Source organism: Pongo pygmaeus, chromosome 1 (assembly GCF_028885625.2).
Source record: "Pongo pygmaeus isolate AG05252 chromosome 1, NHGRI_mPonPyg2-v2.0_pri, whole genome shotgun sequence".
Lineage (NCBI taxonomy): Eukaryota > Metazoa > Chordata > Mammalia > Primates > Hominidae > Pongo > Pongo pygmaeus.
In genome coordinates this window covers 129,742,181-129,754,343 of record NC_072373.2, presented here as the reverse complement: position 1 = coordinate 129,754,343, position 12,163 = coordinate 129,742,181, and positions in this window count along the sequence as shown.

The window sequence follows — 12,163 nt, the reverse complement described above, 5'->3', positions numbered from 1 at the left end:
CAGTATTTATCTTTTGTTTATAATTAGTGATTTTTGTGTCTTGAGAAATACATCCCACCTGGCACAGTAGCTGATGCCTGTAATCCCAACACTCTGGGAGGCTGAAGCAGGGGGATTGCTTGAGCCCAGGAGTTCAAGACCAGCCTGGGCAGCATGGCAAGACCCCATCTCTACAAAAAGTACAAAAATTAGCTAGGTGTGGTGGCACATGACTGTAGTCTCAGCTGCTCTGGAGGCTGAGGTGGGAGGATCGCTTGAGCTTGGGTGGTTGAAGCTACACTGAGCCATGATTGCGCTACTGCACTCCAGCCTATGTGACAGAGCAAGACCCTGTCTCCAAAAAGAAAAAAAGAAAAAAGAAATACTTTACAATCCAAAGGTCCTAAAGGTAGTCTGCTATATTTCCTACATATGTCTTGTCTTTTGCAATTTAAAAAATTGAGATAGCAATCACATACCTTAAATTCACCCTTTTAAAGTGTAAAATTTAGTGATTTTTGGTATATTCAAAGTTCTGCAACTATTACCACTATCTAATTCCAGAACATTTACATCACCCCTCACCAGAATAACCCTCACACCCGTTAGCAATCACTCCGCATTCTAAATGTACCCCCACAGCCCTTGACAACCACTAATCTAAACTATCTCCATAAATCTGTCTATTCTAGACATTCATATACCTGGAATTATACAATATGTGGTCTCTTGTGACTGGCTTCTTCAGTTAGCTTCTTTCACTTATGTTCTCAAGGTTCATCTATATTACAGCATGTATGGTATCAGTACTTCATTCTTTTTCATGGCTGAACAATACTTCATTGTATGGATATACTTTACTTTTTGTTTATATACACATCAGTTGATAGACATTGTTAAAATAAAAATAAAAATGGGCGAGGTGTGGTGGCTCACACCTGTAATCTCAGCAGTTTGGGAGGCTGAGGCGGGAGAATCACTTGATCCCAGGAGTTGGAGACCAGCCTGAGCAACATGGCGAAACCCTGTCTCTACCAAAAATTTAAAAATTAGCAAGGCATGGTGGCATGTGCCTGTAGTCCCAGCTACTCGGGAGGCAGAGGTGGGAGGATTGCGTGAGCCCCAGGAGGTCAAGGTTGCAGTGAGCCGTGATCACATCACTGCACTCCAGCCTGGGTAACACAGTGAGACCCTGTCTCAATAAACAAATAAAAATAGAGCCACAGTTTAGATCTCTCAAGGCCAAACTGCCCATAGCAATGTAACTAAGACTTAATCCATCCTGATTTCCCCTAACCCTAAAGATAAACAAAACATAAAAGTAAGCTTTTTGTCTTTATCAATATGATTTCATGAAATTAAACTAATCAGCTATTGATAAATCAGCTTAAATAGCTCAATATGTCTTTAAATGACAGCCAGTCATGAAAAAAGTTACAATGTTGCTTCCTGTATGCTCTATAAACTCTGCTGTAATTGCTATAAAATGAGACCTGGCTGGGCTAGGTGGTTCACGCCTGTAATCTCAGCAATTTTGGAGGCCAAAACAAGAATATTACTTGAGTCCAGGAGTTCAAGACCAGCCTGGGCCACATAGCAAGACCCTGTTTCTATTCACATAAATTAAAAAACATAATTGTTTTAAATTGAGACTTCATGCTGTTTTCCAATTTGAGGTCTTTCCAGTTTGCAAACTGTTTTGTATGAACAATGAACTCTTAAAGTTATAACCTGATTTAATTTTGACATTTGTGTTGTTTCCACTTTTTGGATCATGAATCATGCTGCCATGAACATTCATGTACAAGCTTGTGTGTGGACATGTTTTCATTTCTCTTCTGTGAATATCTAGGAGTAGAATTGCTATTTATAGGTTACATGGTAATATTATGTTTAACTTTTTGAGGAACTGCCAGAATATTTTCAAAAGGGGCTCCAACAACGTTACATTTGTACTAGCACAGCGTATGAAGTTTCTGGTTTCTTCACATCCTTACCAACAGTGGTTACTGCCTGTCTTTTTGATTACAGCCATCCTAGTGGGTGAGAAGTAGTATTTCATGGTGGTTTTGATTTGCATTCCCTTAATAATTAATGACACTGAGCAACTTTTCATGTGCTTATTGGCCATTTGTATATCTTCTTTGCAGAAATGCCTATTCAAATCCTTTGCTTATGTCTTTTTGTTTATAACTTTTTTTTTTTTTTGAGACAGGGTGGTCTTGCTCTGTCATCCAGGCTGGAGTGCAGTGTTGGAATCATAGCTCACTGCAGCTTCCAGCTTGTGGGCGCATGCTCAAGCAATCCTCCTGCCTCAGCCTCTCAAGTAGCTGGGATGATAGGCACATGCTAACATGCCTGGCTAATTTATTATTTTTTGTAGAGGCAGGGTCTCACTATGTTGCTCAGGCTGGTCTTGAACTTCTGGGCTCAAATGACCCGCGTGCCCAGGCTTTTGCTTAACTTGGAAGAGTTCTTTATATATTCTGGATCCTAGACTCTTACCAAATAAATGATTTATTTATTGATTGATTGATTGATTGTTTAAAATTTTTTGTAGAGACGGGGTCTCTCTATGGTGCTCAGGCTGGTCTCAAACTCTTGACCCCAAGAGATTCTCCTGCCCTGGCCTCCCAAAGTGCCGGGAATACAGGGATGAGCTACCACACCTGACCCACATACATGATTTTTAAATATTTTCTCCCATTCTGTGGTTTGTCCGCCCACTTTCTTCATAGTGGTGTATGAATTTGGTGTAAACAAAAATAAAATAAATTGGGTGTAAACAAAAATAAAATAAAATAGTCTCCGAAGCACAAAAGTTTTTAATTTTAATTAAATTGGACTTCAATTTATCTAACTTTTTCTTTAGCTTCTTGGGCTTTTGGTATCATAACACAGAAAAAAAAGGGCTAATCCAAAGTCATGACAAAATACATCTAAGTTTTATTCTAAGAGTTTTTTGAATTTTTTTATTATTGTTATACTTTAAGCTTTAGGATACATGTGCACACCATGCAGGTTTGTTACATATGTATACATGTGTCATGTTGGTGTGCTGCACCCATTAACTCGTCATTTAGCATTAGGTATATCACCTAATGCTGTCCCTCCCCACTCCCCCCACCCCACAACAGTCCCCGGTGTGTGATGTTCCCCTTCCTGTGTCCATGTGTTCTCATTGTTCAATTCCCACCTATGAGTGAGAACATGCAGTGTTTGGTTTTTTGTCCTTGCGATAGTTTGCTGAGAATGATGGTTTCCAGCTTCATCCATGTCCCTGCAAAGGACATGAACTCATCATTTTTTATGACTGCATAGTATTCCATGGTGTATATGTGCCACATTTTCTTAATCCAGTCTATCATTGTTGGACATTTGGGTTGGTTCCAAGTCTTTGCTTTTGTGAATAGTGCTGCAATAAACATACGTGTGCATGTGTCTTTATAGCAGCATGATTTATAGTCCTTTGGGTATATACCCAGTAATGGGATGTCTGGGTCAAATGGTATTTCTAGTTCTAGATCCCTGAGGAATCGCCACACTGACTTCCACAATGGTTGAACTAGTTTACAGTCCCACCAGCAGTGTAAAAGTGTTCCTATTTCTCCACATCCTCTCCAGCACCTGTTGTTTCCTGACTTTTTAATGATCGCCATTCTAACTGGTGTGAGATGGTATCTCATTGTGGTTTTGATTTGCATTTCTCTGATGGCCAGTGATGATGAGCATTTTTTCATGTGTTTTTTGGCTGCATAAATGTCTTCTTTTGAGAAGTGTCTGTTCATATCCTTCGCCCACTTTTTGATGGGGTTGTTTGTTTCTTTCTTCTGAATTTGTTGGAGTTCATTGTAGATTCTGGATATTAGCCCTTTGTCAGATGAGTAGGTTGCAAAAATTTTCTCCCATTCTCTAGGTTGCCTGTTCACTCTGATGGTAGTTCTTTTGCTGTGCAGAAGCTCTTTAGTTTAATTAGATCCCATTTGTCAATTTTGGCTTTTGTTGCCATTGCTTTTGGTGTTTTAGACATGAAGTCCTTGCCCATGCCTATGTCCTGAATGGTATCGCCTAGGTTTTCTTCTAGCTTTTTATGGTTTTAGGTCTAACATGTAAGCCTTTAATCCATTTGAATTAATTTTTGTATAAGGTATAAGGAAGGGATCCAGTTTCATCTTTCTACATATGGCTAGCCACTTTTCCCAGCACCATTTATTAAATAGGGAATCCTTTCCCCATTGCTTGTTTTTGTCAGATAGTTGTAGATATGCAGCTTTATTTCTGAGGGCTCTGTTCTGTTCCATTGGTCTATATCTCTGTTTTGGTACCAGTACCATGCTGTTTTGGTTACTGTAGCCTTGTAGTATAGTTTGAAGTCAGGTAGCGTGATGCCTCCATCTTTGTTCTTTTGGTTTAGGGTTGACTTGGCAATGTGGGCTCTTTTTTGGTTCCATATGAACTTTAAAGTATTTTTTTCCAATTCTGTGAAGAAAGTCATTGGTAGCTTGATGGGGATGGCATTGAATCTATAAATTACCTTGGGCAGTATGGCCATTTTCACGATATTGATTCTTCCTACCCATAAGCATGGAATGTTCTTCCATTTGTTTGTATCCTTTTATTTCATTGAGCAGTGGTTTGTAGTTCTTTTTGAAGAGGTCCTTCACATCCCTTGTAAGTTGGATTCCTAGGTATTTTATTCTCTTTGAAGCAATTGTGAATGGGAGTTCACTCATGATTTGGCTGTCTGTTATTGGTGTATAAGAATGCTTGTGGTGTTTGCACACTGATTTTGTATCCTGAGACTTTGTTGAAGTTGCTTATCAGCTTAAGGAGATTTTGGGCTGAGACAATGGGGTTTTCTAGATATACAATCATGTCATCTGCAAACAGGGACAATTTGACTTCCTCTTTTCCTAATTGAATACCCTTTATTTCCTTCTCCTGCCTGATCGCCCTGGCCACAACTGCCAACACTATGTTGAATAGGAGTGGTGAGAGAGGGCATCCCTGTCTTGTGCCAGTTTTCAAATGGAATGCTTCCAGTTTTTGCCTATTCAGTATGATATAGGCTGTGGGTTTGTCGCAGATAGCTCTTATTATTTTGAGATACGTCCCATCAATACCTAATTTATTGAGAGTTTTTAGCATGAAGCGTTGTTGAATTTTGTCAAAGGCCTTTTCTGCATCTATTGAGATAATCATGTGGTTTTTGTCTTTGGTTCTGTTTATATGCTGGATTACGTCTATTGATTTTTGTATGTTGAACCAGCCTTGTATCCCAGGGATGAAGCCCACTTGATCATGGTGGATAAGCTTTTGGATGTGCTGCTGGATTCAGTTTGCCAGTATTTTATTGAGGATTTTTGCGTCGATGTTCATCAAGGATATTGGTGTAAAGTTCTCTTTTTTTGCTGTGTCTCTGCCAGGCTTTGGTATCAGGATGATGCTGGCCTCATAAAATGAGTTAGGGAGGATTCCCTCTTTTTCTATTGATTGGAATAGTTTCAGAAGGAATGGTACCAGCTCCTCCTTGTACCTCTGGTAGAATTCGGCTGTGAATCCATCTGGTCCTGGACTTTTTTTGGTTGGTAAGCTATTAATCATTGCCTCAATTTCAGAGCCTGTTATTGGTCTATTCAGAGATTCAACTTCTTCCTGGTTTAGTCTTGGGAGAGTGTATGTGTCGAGGAATTTATCCATTTCTTCTAGATTCCTTTTGGGTTTTCTATGTAGACAGTCACATCATTAAGATGATATCAAAATTAAGGTGTTGTTTTTGCCTGTCCTATCTTATGTCTTTTTTCTTTCTTATAAAATCTGTCTAGGACTTCTACCATCTGTTTAAAAAAAGCCATAATAGTGGGCATTCTTATCTTGTTAATAATCTTAAAAGGAAGGAGCCTAATATTTTACTACTAAACATGATGTTTGCTTGACTCCCAGTAGGGCCGAGAAAGAAAATGAAGTTTGATGTTGAATTTTTTAGATGCCATTTGTTATGGTTTGGCTGTGTGTCCCCACCCAAATCTCATGTCAAGTTGTAATCCCCAAGTGTCAGGGGAGGGACCTGGTAGGAGGTGATTGGATCATGGGGAAATCCCTTGCTGTTCTTGTGATAGTGTGTTCTCACAAGATCTGGTTGTTGAAAAGTGTGTGGCACTTAAAAGTGTGTACCTCGCCCCCATCTCCTCTCTCTTTCTCTCCTGCCACCATGTAAGTACATGCCTTGCTTCCCCTTTGCCTTCTTCTATGATTATAAGTTTTCTGAGGCCTCCCCAGCCATGCAGAACTGTGAGTGAATTAAATCTCTTTTCTTTATAAATTACCCAGTTTCAGGTAGTTCTTTATAGCCATGTGAAATGGACTAATACACCATTAATAACACTAAGGGGGTTTTATCCCTAGGTTTGCTTGATTTTGTTTCATCATAAACGGATCTTTTTTTTTTCCAATCCTTTTTCTGCATCTATTGGTGTGATCTTAGGTTTTTGACACATCAGCATATTTTTCCAATTTTAAATTGATCTTCAATCCCAACTTGGTTATAATGTGTTGTATTTTACAAACATTGTTGAATTTGGTTGTAAATATTTTGACTGAGACTGGTGCATCTAAATTATAAATAAAGTTGACCTATAATTTTTCTTCCCCAAGTTGTCTTTGGTTTTGGCATCAAGATCATACTAGCCTTATAAAATGAACTGGGGAGGTCTATGTCTTTTTCATATTACCTGGGAGAGTTTATATGAATTCAGAATGGTCTGCTCCTAGAAAATTTGGTATATTCATCCAGTAACACCCTCTGGACCACCTTCCTGCCTCACTGTCCTCTTAACTATTAGTTCAGTTAAATTTAATGGTGATAGTACAAATAGGGCTTTCTATTAATATTATACTTCTCCTCCCAGCTCTTTTAATCATACATTTTTAATTGTCTCATTTATGTCATAAAGTCTTTAGTTTTTACAGTTTGTTTCAACCAAGATCCAGATAACTACCATCGTTTTTTTTTTTTTCATGCACTCTATTTGTTGAAGATAATGGGTTTATTTCTTCTAGAGTCAGTTTTGCTAAGCGGTATTTTTCAATAAATTCATATATGTCATCTAAGTTTTCTAGTTAATAGGCAGAAAGTTGTTCAGGGTATTCCCCTGCTTTAAAACAAATCCCTGTTGTGTCTATACTTATGTTCTCTGTTTTCTAATATTGTTTATTTGCACCTTTTTTTCTTGATCAGTCTTGTCATTTTATCAGTTTTTAAAATAAGGAGCCAACTCTGTTTTATAATTTTTAAATTTCTGCTTTAATATTTAATATTTAATCTTTCTTTGGATTTATTTTCCAGTTTTTTTAACTTCTTTTTTTTTTTTTTTGAGACGGAGTCTCGCTCTGTTGCCCAGGCTGGAGTACAGTGGCATGGTCTCGCCTCATCACAACCTCTGCCTCCCAGCTTCAAGTGATTCTCCTGCCTCAGCCTCCTGAGTAGCTGGGATTACAGGCACCTGGCACCACACCTGGATAATTTTTGTATTTTTAGTAGAGATGGGGTTTCACCATATTGGCCAGGCTGGTCTTGAACTCATGACCTCGTGATCTGCCTGCCTTGGCCTCCCAAAGTGCTGGGATTATAAACATGAGCCACTGCGCCCGGCTCCAGTTCTTTTAACTTCTTAAAGTTATACATTTTGCTCATTAATTTTCAGCCTTTCTCTTTTCTTTTTTTTCATTTTTGTTTTTGAGATGGAGTCTTGCTTTTTTACCCAGGCTGGAGTGCACTAGTACAACCTTGGCTCACTGCAACCTCCACCTCCCAGGTTCAAGCGATCCTCCTGCCTCAGCCTCCTGAGTAGCTGGGACTACAGGTGTGCACCACCACACCCAGCTAATTTTTGTATTTTTAGTAGACACGGGGTTTTCCCACATTGGCCAGGCTGGTCTCAAACTCCTGACCTCAAGTGATCTGCCCACCTCGGCCTCCCAAAGTGCTAGGATTACAGGCATGAGCCACGGCACTTGGCCCTCTCTCTTTTTCTAATAGTAATATTTAGTGACATAAACTTCTGTTAATTATGTACTAGTTTCATTACATTCATAGATTTTGATTCATAGAACTTTCACTCTTGTTTAAATATTTTTATAATTTTCTATTATTTATTCTTTTATCCACATATTATATAGAAGTGTTATACATTTTGTTTTTTTAGTTGTTTTAGTTGTCTTTTTTAGAATTAATTTCTAACATAATTGCCATTTTGGTCAGGGAATATCAACTGTATGATACAAAATCTTTGGGTTTATTTTTTTAAACTTGCTTTATACCTTTGTCCTTTTTTTTTTTTTTTTTTTTGAGACAGGGTGTCACTCTGTCACCCAGGCTGTACTGCAGTGGCATGATCATGGTTCACTGCAGCCTCAACCTCAACCTCCTGGGCTTGTGATCCTCCCACCTCAGCCTCCCAAGTAGCTGCAACCACAGGTGCATGCCACCACATCTCGCTAATTTTTTTGTGATTTTTGTAGAGATGGGGTCTCACTATGTTGCTCAGGCTGGTGTTGAATTCCTGGGCTCAAGTGATCCTCCTGCCTTGGCCTCCCAAAGTATTAGGATTACAGGCCCACTTAGCCTTGTCATTCTTTATAAAAGTTTCATGAGTTCTGGAGGAAAATACGTAATGTGTAATAACTGAAGGTTATATATATATATATAAAATCTCTCTATATCTGTATATATATATCTGTATATATATATCTGTATATATATGTATGTATATCTGTATATATATATATATGTATATATATATACATGGCCAATTATGTATGTATATAATTGCCCTTAAATCAAGTTTATTAGTTGTTTTATCTGTTGTCTTGTCTTTCCTAAATTTTAATTTGCTTGATCTATAATTAATTGAGCTAAAATTTCACAATGTGGTAGTGGATTCACTGGTTTCTTCAATTTCTGACTTACATACTTTGAAGCTATTTATTACACACAAAGGTTTGAATAACTATTTTCCTGGGGAACACAATTTTTATTATTTTGTAGTGACTCTTTTTGGTCAATGATAATGCTTTTTGTATTAAAGTCTAATTTAATACAAAATATAAGTATACCACGAATATAGGTATACCACCTTTCTTTTTGTTGGCATTTATACGGTGTATCTTTTCCATCTTTTTATTTTCAACTCCTTACGATCCTTAATGTTTTTGGTGCATCTCTTGTAAATGGCACTTTTTTTTTTTCAACCAGTCTCTGGCTTTTTTATTTTTTAAATTTCTGGGTATGTGTCATCCAACAATCTCTGGCTTTTCATCAGAAAGTTTATTTACTTTCATTGTTACTATTGATATATATGAATTTATTTCTATTTTGTTACTTTAGTGCTTTCTTTTCATCCTGGTTTTTTTTTTTTAATGCTCATTATGATATTAGGTTTTTGTTCATTTAATCTGTATTTTCCTGTTAGTCCTTTTTTTCCTTTGGCTGGATTAGAGGTTATACACTTTCATGGTTATCCTTGAAACTTTACCTTGCGTACTTAAAGTCTTGAATTATGTCAACTCTATTAATTGATATCTTAACTACAAAGAGAGACCTTAGAATTCTTTAACTTTGTCATCCACCTCTCGTCTTACATACTTTTGTTGTCTGGTGTTATTTCATGTAATGTTTGCTCAGATTCAACTATGTGTTTACAATTTCTTTGCCCATCACTTCTATCTCAGACTCTCCTTCTGAAGTAATTTTTCTTTCTGAAGTACATCTTTTAGAGCTTCCTTTAGAAAGTGTAGGTAGATGTTAAATTCAGTTTCCATGTATCTGGAAATTATTTTATTTCTATACTTTAATTCTTGAAAGATAATTTTGCTGAGTGCCCAATTCTAGGTTGATGGTTATTTTCTTTCAGCATTCTGAATGTACAATTCTACTCTTTCTAACTTCCATTGTTTTATTGAGGAATCGATTATTGGTCTGTCATTTGTCATTAAAATAACCCAGGATTTAACCCAACTCTGCCACTTTATTGTTCTGTCATCTTGGCAGGTCACTTCCAATTCCCTAGGCCTCAGTCCTCTTGACCAAAGAGAGATAAGAGCACCAACCTCACAGCTTTGTTATGAACATTAAGACAGATCATATATATGAAAGCACTACACAAGTGCTTTTATTACCACAATTAGCTCATCCCTACATTATATTACTGTCTTGTTCTTTTCCCCCTACCACTGGAAGTAGTTAGAATGGGGCAAATGGGTCATAGCAAGGAATTTATAGCCAAAATTAGAAATAAAAAGGCGAGGCTTCTTCTGGGAATGTTAAGTTTCTGTAATAAGAATCTAAGATGTGTTGGGGGAAGTCAGGGACCCTGAACGGAGGGACCGGCTGGAGCCACGGCAGAGGAACATAAATTGTGAAGATTTCATGGACATTTATCAGCTCCCAAATAATACTTTGATAATTTCTTATGCCTGTCTTTACTTTAATCTCTTAATCCTGTTATCTTCGTAAGCTGAGGATGTACATCACCTCAGGACCACTGTGATAACTGTGTTAACTGTACGAGTTGATTGTAAAACATCTGTGTTTGAACAATATGAAATCAGTGCACCTTGAAAAAGAACAGAATAACAGCAATTTTTAGGGAACAAGGGAAGACAACCATAAGGTCTGACTGCCTGCGGGGTTGGGCAAAAACAGCCATATTTTTCTTCTTGCAGAGAGCCTATAAATGGATGTGCAAGTAGGAGAGATATCGCTAAATTCTTTTCCTAGCAAGGAATATTAATATTAATACCCTGGGAAAGGAATGCATTCCTGTGGGGAGGTCTATAAACAGCTGCTCTGGGAATGTCTGTCTTACACGGTTGAGATAAGGACTGAGATACACCCTGGTCTCCTGCAGTACCCTCAGGCTTACTAGGGTGGGGAAAAACTCCGCCCTGGTAAATTTGTGGTCAGACCAGTTCTCGGCTCTTGAACCCTGTTTTATGTTATTTAAGATGTTTATTAAGACAATATGTGCACAGCTGAACATAGACCCTTATCAGTAGTTCTGTTTTTGCCCTTTGCCTTGTGATCTTTGTTGGACTCTTATAAGTAGTTCTGCTTTTGCCCTTTGTCCTGTTCCCTCAGAAGCATGTGATCTTTGTTAGACCCTTACTAGTAGTTCTGCTTTTTGCCTTTTGAAGCATGTGATCTTTGTACCTTTGTACCTACTCCCTGTTCTTACACCCCCTCTCCTTTTGAAACCCTTAATAAAAACTTGCTGGTCTGAGACTCAGGCGGGCATCATGGTCCTACCGATATGTGATGTCACGCCCGGCAGCTCAGCTGTAAAATTCCTCTCTTTATAGTGTCTCTCTTTATTTCTCAGCTGGCCAACACTTATGGAAAATAGAAAGAACCTACGTTGAAATATTGGGGGCAGGTTCCCCCAATAAAGATGTCAGATAGGGGTACAGCCTTTTTATATTCCATCCCTACCATCATTGCCTTACTTCAACTTCTCATTATTTCTTGCTGGATAATTGTATCATTGGCATTTCTCCCTTCAGGCTCTTAAGCCTCTTATTCACCCTCCTCCTACTGCCAAAGCCTTCATTTTAAAATGCAAGTATGATTACTTCTCTGATTAATATCTTATGGCAAATTCCAGATTTGGTTAAGTACATAGTCTGTGTGTTCCCTAAAACATTCTCTGTCACAAAGCAGCAGAGCGTTGGGATTACCAGACAGTGGTGTTCACATCAGACCACCCAGGTTCACATCTCAGGCTTCTAGTTAAAATTGTGTGACTTTGTAGCAAATTGTTTAACACAGGAAGCTGTAAAACAGTAAAAACAGTAAGTACTTTATCATGTTATGAATGCATGCAGTGCACAACACCTAAGTGCTCAATAAGTGTTGCCTGTTATTGTTACAGTATATTATTAATATATTGTAATTGTCCCCATAATAAACTGTAAATATAGTACATGTTAATTATTATTGAGGATGACATTGTAATTGATTACGTCTCAGTCTCTCCATTATACCTCCAATAACTTCGGGGGTAGAAGCTGAATTACTCTTTTTTGCTTCCCTAGAGGTTTACATATTATTTGGTACTCAATTATGTAGGAACTGAGCCACAGGCAGAACCAAGAAGCTGGCTATTGCTTCTGCCCTCGCCTGAGGTGA